At 43.7% G+C, this 7,991-nt stretch overlaps 1 long non-coding RNA gene across 1 annotated transcript; it reads right to left on the bottom strand.

The window, feature by feature from the left end:
• Positions 1-1,396: 1,396 nt before the first annotated feature.
• Positions 1,397-5,716, bottom strand: LOC310671064. The gene is made up of 3 exons (XR_014507735.1): positions 5,522-5,716; positions 4,404-4,511; positions 1,397-1,795 (listed from the first exon to the last, which is right to left on the bottom strand). It is a non-coding gene; the product is annotated as an uncharacterized lncRNA (long non-coding RNA).
• Positions 5,717-7,991: the final 2,275 nt, after the last annotated feature.

Here is a 7,991-nt window from a genome sequence, read left to right as displayed (position 1 = left end):
AGCATCCAGTGGGAGCTGATGCTTTTAACTGGGGAGAGGTGGAAGGTTGGCTGGTTAGTCAGTTGACTGAGGCCCTTTTATTTTAGAATCTGAGTGCAAAGACTTGGAGAAACAGACTAACATGCTATGGTTATGTTAATGTTTCCAGATGCTGACTGGGCTCATGTGATTTCTGTTTGGGATTCTATTTGAAGACTGCCGTATATGATGCAAGAGTGTTGTGCAGAATGGAGGATCTGCTTTGTTGTATTTTTGTCTTTTTGTTTTTAATCTGTGATATTTTACTGTATTTTTGTTTCTATGGAAGCCGCCCAGAGTGGCGGGGAAGGCCCAGCCAGATGGGCGGGGTACAAATAATAAATTATTATTATTATTGTCTGTGCTTGCCGGAAGCTGGAGGGAAAGCAGGAGAGGGAGAGGAAGTGCTGCTGAGCACAGAAGTCTGTTGCAAAGCATGAAATATGGCCCATACTTTTAAAATAGGCAGGAACAGAAAATATAAGGTACAGTGATTTCTTGTGTGATCAAGATACAAAAATGACACAGGAACCAAAATAGAACACAGACCACAACTTCATTTTTCAACTTTATTGAAGGAAAGCACTGTCGCGTAAGGTACAACAAATATCGCAAGCTATTATTCTCACATTTTTTCTGCATGCAAAACTAGCAGTAATTTTAACTATTATTATTGATCTCTATCTTGATTGGCCACCTAGAACTCCCTCCAGTCCAAACTACTTAAAAGCTTTGCTACGTTCCACTTGCATTGCAATGTTCAGGAAAGAGAAAAGCTTCAGGAAGAGATGAATTGAGAATCTGATGGACAGGCCCAAGCCCCTACCCCCTTCTGGGCAAATGGACAGAAGCAACTCCATCACGGACCCCTTTAACTTCATACCCTATTTCTGGAGGGGAAAGCCAGGGTACAACCCCCCCTCCAACCAAGGTTAAGGTTACCCAACGCCTAAACCGCCAAAGTTGTGACAATTGCTACAGGGTAGGCAAAACCTCCAGGTCATAGCCAATTCCCCAGGTAGGCAAATTCCTACCCGGCACCAACAATACAGCGATCACCGCAGCCATTGCAAGGTCAATTCAATTTGCACATGCAAAATGGGTGGCTTGATCCAATGAAGAAATGCTGGACATCGGGGGCTGGCGTGGGCTGTTTTAAATCCCCCAGGAGCGGACCTGAGGGAATCCTGATTGTTCCCTCTCCACACCAGCCTGCAATTGGCCAATCTGGCAGGCTGATGAAGAGCAGGATTTCAAACCAGGAGCATGAGCCGAAGGGGGTACATAAAATGGGGTAAACGGATGTCTGGGGCTACACATTTAAGATGAGTGGGGAACAAATTTATTATTATTATTAGCGTTATTGTTATTTCCATTACTGTGAGTAGGGTACTAGTGGTTGCAGTGGTAGAATCACAGTCTCGGGGTGGGGTTTGTTGCTTTTCTGTGTTTGTTCTGTGTTTTTTCTGTGTTTTCTGTGTTTGCAGGAGGAAGACCAGGCATCCGTCAAAAGCAAAGGATATGAAATGTTCTAATATGATGTCTTTCAAAGGAGAAAGTGAAAGAGAAAGAGAAAGATTGGCTACCCACCCCTTACCATGAGGTTTCTGGATGGGTTAAAACAATACAAGAATACAACAGTAAAATCAGTCAAAACAGAAGTCGGTTTCACAGCAATGTACTTTAAGTTTTTCTCCCGTTTTCGTTTCTGTTCCACAGAGCTTTTTATTCTCAGCTTTGCCGCAGAATTTCTTGACCTTCAAGTTTTGGTTTTGACCTGGCGAGAGAAAGAGAAGTGCTTATGCTGAGGCTATCTAGTGAGTGGAGTCCAAAGTGTTAGGATTCCAGCTCCATGTTTGCAGTCATGGGATTGTTTTCTATCACATGACGGTGTATATTTTCATTCCACAGTGTGGGAAGTGACAGAGACAGGATGTGTATGTTACTGTGTTTCCGTGATGTGGGACTATTGTCCTTTGTTCTTTCTCTTTTCTGTCTGATGAGAAGGAGGAAGGAGCTAAGTCAGAATGCTCCAAGTGTATTATCTGTAAATAAAAGTGGTTTAGCCAAAATGCTGTGCTACTGAGTTTGTTAAGCAAACTGCTAACACCCTGCTGTTCCTAAGCGTGCTAAGGCCACTTGGTGATGTTTGGGCTGGAGAAATCTTTTAAGCTCCAGACAGACCAGGAGGGAGAGAACATGCCAGTCGGGCCTGTGTCTCTACCAGGGTCCTACGCATGAGTAGGACAATCCTAACACATAGTTCATACCAAAAGAAAAGACAAAGCTCACAGCACATTGAAATAAATTCCATTTTAAGCTCCACTGACAAATGCATACCTAAAACTGACCCCCCCCTTCTAAAATTACTAAAGTGTCAACATTAAAATAAAATAAAGCTAAAACATATGCAAAATACATGTCTAAATAAAACAAATCCTTAAATCTCAGAATCTCCACCACTGTTTTCAAGGACAAATCCCAAATACCTTTCCTTCAGACTGAAAAATAGGCTGCTTTCCAAGTGACATGCCAGTTAGTTCCTTGAAGCAGAAACCTCACTTTTCCTGTCCCTCTCCAACATTTCATCTTCTTAAGCAAGGTCCCTCTATGTAATGTGGCTTAATGTAAGAAAATAGCTGGCATTCAAGACTCTAATGAAGCAGCTCTTCCAGTTCTGCTGGAAGACTGTTGCACAGTCTGTCTTGCAGTGATATGTCCATGAATCTCCCCACCTGCACTACTGAATCCACACGTTCAAAATGGAGTTAGGGAAAAGCTTTCTAATGCTCCATTCATTGGAAATGCCCAGTGTTTCTCATATTGCTGCTGCAACTTTGCACTTGTCAAGCAATGCACAATATTTGACAAGGAAAGGACAGCTCTGTCAATTTGTTCATGAACCAATTTGTTAAAAGATGTTACTCCTTACATTACCAAGAGAATTCAGAGCCTGACCAGAAAATCAGAACTGCTGTAGTAAATTTATTATGTACAGTAATTTTATTATGAACTAGCAAAACTTTGGGCCCTTCCATTTATTGAGCATTAATCCTGATCTGCTCAGGATTATTCTTATTCTCATTCTCATTCTTATTCTTTATTAACTCTGCATACCACCCTTCATCCAAAGATCACTGAGTGCCTTACAATATAAAAACACAAACATACATACCATAATAGCAAATGAAACAACAACAAAAAACCCCACATTTTTAAAGGACATAGATTGTTTAATTAGCCAAAGGTCTGGGAGGAGGGGAATGTTTTTGCTTGGCATCTAAAGTTGTATAACAATGGTGCCAGGAGAGCCTCTCTGGGGCCACCTCAGGAATGGATCGTTCTCGTATTGCCACCCTCCAGACTTCCTGCAGAGGAACCACACGGAGAAGTGCCTCAGAGGATGATTGCAGGGTCCAGGAGGTCAATACATATGGGGAGAGTCACGCAGCCATTTTGTCTCAGTTTTGTTTGATTCAACTCTCAGTTCAGTCCCCTCCATTTTGTTGGCTGCTGGCTCTCAGCCAGCAGCACTTGGGCCCATCCTCACAAAGCATGTAAGCCATGCTGTATGTTTGTAACCTGAAGCTTAAAGCCTGCCTTCCAGGATGTGTAGTGTGAACAACTTGTGAGTAAAATTATTGTTACACTTTTAAAGTCAGACTTGTGAGTATTTATTGTATTTTAAGAGGGAGAAAAGGAGACACCAGAAATAATCCATCTGAGCAAACCACATTGGGTTAGTCAGTTTGTAGAGATTCAAAGGAATCTATCAACTAGCTTCCATGAGTACAGAAGGGGATTTGCTCTGCTACATCACTCACTAGCATGAGCAAAGGAAGGATAATACTTAAGAAATATTTCCTTGCCAACTATCCTAAACATCCCCACACTGAATTCTGGACCAGCTGCATTTTCCTAATCGTCTTCAAAGGCAGCGCCACGTATAATGCACTGCAGTTGTCTAAACTAGCAGACACTGGAAGTGTCCCTATTTCCTAGGGACGTCCCTGATTTAGAGAAGCCGGTTTCTGATTTGATTCTGGAATGCCCCACTTTATCTTAGGATGTGCCTATTTTCATTGGAGAAATGTTGGAGGGTATGGAGGACTCCCAAGCAATCTGAAGGCAACCCTATATGGGGAAGGTTTTTTTTTATAAAAAAAAAGTTTAATGTTTTATTATGTTTTTATGCATGTTGGAAGCTACCCAGCGTGGCTGGGGCAACCCAGTAAGCTGTGTGGGGTATAAATAATAAAATTGCCATTGTGGAATGGGATATTCCCATTTTCATCGGAGAAATGAAGAGGTTACCAGAGCACAGAAGAGGCAAATCCTAGTCACATCATAAAAAAGGAGGAACATAGACAGAAAAGCCTCCTTACCTGACAAACTTTCTGTCATTACACAGAATGGCCCCTCACATGTCTTCGCCTTTGATCCACATGGCTTGTGACCTGTTGGCATGCATTTTCTGCATTTTACAGCATCTGCTGTAGGAGGCACAAATATTTGTTTTACTGTTTATCCATGAAAGCATCACCTTCACCCATCGGTCACCAAATCTGGGGCTTCATTAGGAGGTAGACAAGGAGTCTGAAGCCCGGGGACTCCTACCACTTCCCTCATTTATATCAATTTTCTTTCCTGGATGTACTGCAGAGCATAGTACCAAGCGAAACCCCTTTCTTTAATTTGGGATGGGACCAAAAGATTTTCAATATCCCAACCCACCAAAATGCTGTGGGCACACATAGCTGTCAGAATAGATCCTAGAGCATTAGGATTCTTTTCCCCATGGAAAGTCGGACAAAATTTACATCTCTGTGGATGAGAAAACTCTATGCAGATTCATAGCATGCTCCTGGGCCCTTAGGCTAGCAACACATTCCACCCAGACAAGGGGATCCTCTTTTTCCCAAAGATGGCGCTCCCAGAAGAAAAGCAGCTTTCTCCCTCAACGGAAGCTTAACTCTGTCCTGAAATGAGCTCTAATCTCACCCCTATTTATCTACTTGCACTGGTGTGTTTTTAAACTGCTAGGTTGGCAGCACCTGGGACAGAGCAATGGGAGCTCAACCCACCACAAGGATTTAAACCACCAACCTTCCAATCGGCAAACCTAAGATGCTCAGTGGTTTAGACCACAACACCACCACTACACATATACCAGGCGCTGGGCAGCCTGATTAACTCCTACATACATACAGAGGTGCCTTCCAGCATTTCAAGCCAGCTGTCCATTATTGTTCCCAGAGTATCAGGATGTCCCACCCTCTTCTCCTGAAACCTTTGGACTGGAGATGCTAAGGGATTAACCTGGGGCTTTCTGCATGAAAGCATGTACCATAACACTAAATTATTGCCAACTTATGGCAGGAGGCATTTCCTCCCTACCACCCCAAAGTATATCTCTCCTGCTACTAATAGAGTCAACCTATTTAAATCAGTGGCTTATTCTTCTTTCACCGCTTCTGGGATGGGGGATGGAGGCAATACTTACCTCCAGTCCTGAGGCAAAGCAGAACACAGAATGTAAGTAGCCAGACCTGAAGCAGACGTGGCCTTCGATTACCAAGAAACAAGCTCTGCTCCATTGGAATGCCTTTTGTATGGAGAGACAGCTTTCAAAGGCTAGCAGCTGAGGAACCGCAGGTTTCCAGGGCAGGCAGGAACACGCTGCTCGATTTTAGGAGCCAGGTTCAAGACATCCATTATATAAGTCTGGGAGGAACCCTCTTGGCTTCCTGCTTCATGCTGGTGACCTTGAAAGGTCCAAGGAGCCTCTGGCAATATGCTTGGGTCACTCGGATGGGCAGCGGAGAGTGAAGGCGATGGTTGTCTTGGGCCCTTTCAGGCATAAAGTGCTGATTGTTAGGACAAATCCAAATGGACTGAGAAATCAGCTGCATACTGTACAGAATGTCGCGGACCGTGGCGGATGCCTGATGCTATCTTACGAGGGTTTTCTGTTCAGCTCCAGGTTTCAATTGTAATAGTACGATGTGCCGAGCAGGCAACTCTCAACCAGCCTGCGGATGAAACACAATGGGTGACTTCTGGCCAGCCCATATTCCCGAATCATTGTGTTAGCAGCTTTCTTTTGTATCTCACTGCTGCTCATAGTGGAATGAATGATGTGCACAGCCATGTGTTTCTGTTCTCCATGAGTCATAAATAAGTGGTCCTTTGATATTGCATGTATCTTCAACTTTATGCAAAGATGTGGGACATGGGGAGACAGCAGGCTTGCAAGACAGACTCTCATTCCTGGCAATCCCATGAACAGATATTCTGGCCACCTGCATATTTCTTGGAGCCAAACCGCATCCAATAGGAGCTGATGCTTTTAATTGGGGAGAGGTGGAAGGTTGGCTGGTTAGTCAGTTGACTGAGACCCTTTTATTTTGGAATCTGAGTGCAAAGACTTGGAGAAACAGACGAATATGGTACAGTTACGTTAATACTTCCAGATGCTGACTGGGCTCATGTGATTTGTGTATGGGATTCTATTTGAACACTGCCATATACGATGCAAGAGTGTTATGCAGAGTGGAGGATCTGCATTGTTTGTTTTGCCCTGTCGTATTCTCAGTGGCGTAGCGTTGGGGGTACAGGGGGGGCTGGCCGCACCGGGCGCAACATCGGGGGGGGTGCTCGCACTCGCAGCTCTCTGCCCCTACCTGGCTCACTCACTCTCTCTCACGGCAGTGCTGGCTGTGCGAATCCGATCCGAGCCGCCGGGTCGCCACCCACTGTGGAGGGGAGGGTGCCAGGCGTGCGGTGCGGAGAGAGAGCGAGAGACTATCTGGGGGAGGGACAGTGCAGCGGGGGGGGGGGGCGCAAATTACTTGCCTTGCCCCGGGTTAGGGGGCGCGAATTACTTGCCTTGCCCCGGGTGTTGACAACCCATGCTACGCCACTGTGTATTCTTGCGTGTGTCTTCCGGAAGCTGGAGGGGCCCAGAGAGGGAAAGGAAATGTAGCTGAGCACAGAAGTCTGTTGCATAGCATGGGATATGGCCCATATAATTAAGATTTCCTCAATTTTGAGGAAAGGAAAATATGAGGTACAGTGATTTCTTTTGTGATCAAGATACAGTAATTACACAGGAGCCAAAATAGAGTACAGACCGCAACTTCATTTTTAAATTTTATTGAAAGAAATCATTGATGCGTAAGGTACAACAAATAATACAAACTATTATTTTCGCCTCATTACTGCATGCAAAACTAGCAGTGATTTTAACTATTATTATTGAACGCTATCGTGGTTGGCCACCTAGAACTCCCACCAGTCCAAACTACTTAAAACTTTGCTGTGTTCCAGTCATATGGCAATGTTCAGGAAAGAGAACAGAGAACATTTGAGTTCTCCAACCAAGGAGATGTTGGGAAGAACAGGGTTCCATGAGCTCCAGGAAGAGAGGAATTGTCACCATCCCTAGCACAGGTTATTGTATTTGATAACATCTTCTGTGATTTGCCAAGTTCATTTTTAAAAAAATAATAATATTTATTACTTTTCCAACAATTTAAACACTACATAGAAAAAATAAAAATAAAAAATACAATACAATACAAAAACACCACATAACACTAACACTAACACCTAACACTAACACATTAAACTAAGAAAACAAAACAAAAACAATGTAAAACACATCAAACAATTTCAGTATCTTATCTTCCTTTCACTTATTTCAACGACCTCCTCACACCTCTCTTTTTGTATTCCACTTCTATTAATTATTTCAGCAATTCCTTTCCATCTTCCTCTGTTTTCTATCCTATAACGGGGTATATGTGTGTGTGTCATATTTCTAGTGGGAGAGAGTTCCTCAGCAGAGCACCACAGCGAAGTTCTACAGCCATAACTGACAATGAGCTATGTGAGTTGGCTGCATGATGTGCCGCAGTCACAGGACCACAACAGGGCCTCTGCTGCAGATAGTAGCATATACTGGCAGAGGC

This window comes from Podarcis tiliguerta (assembly GCF_965153285.1).
Source record: "Podarcis tiliguerta genome assembly, chromosome: 2".
In the NCBI taxonomy this organism is placed as follows: Eukaryota; Metazoa; Chordata; class Lepidosauria; order Squamata; family Lacertidae; genus Podarcis; species Podarcis tiliguerta.
Note: the sequence above shows the minus strand (reverse complement) of the source record. Positions and strands in the feature narration are given on the sequence as shown.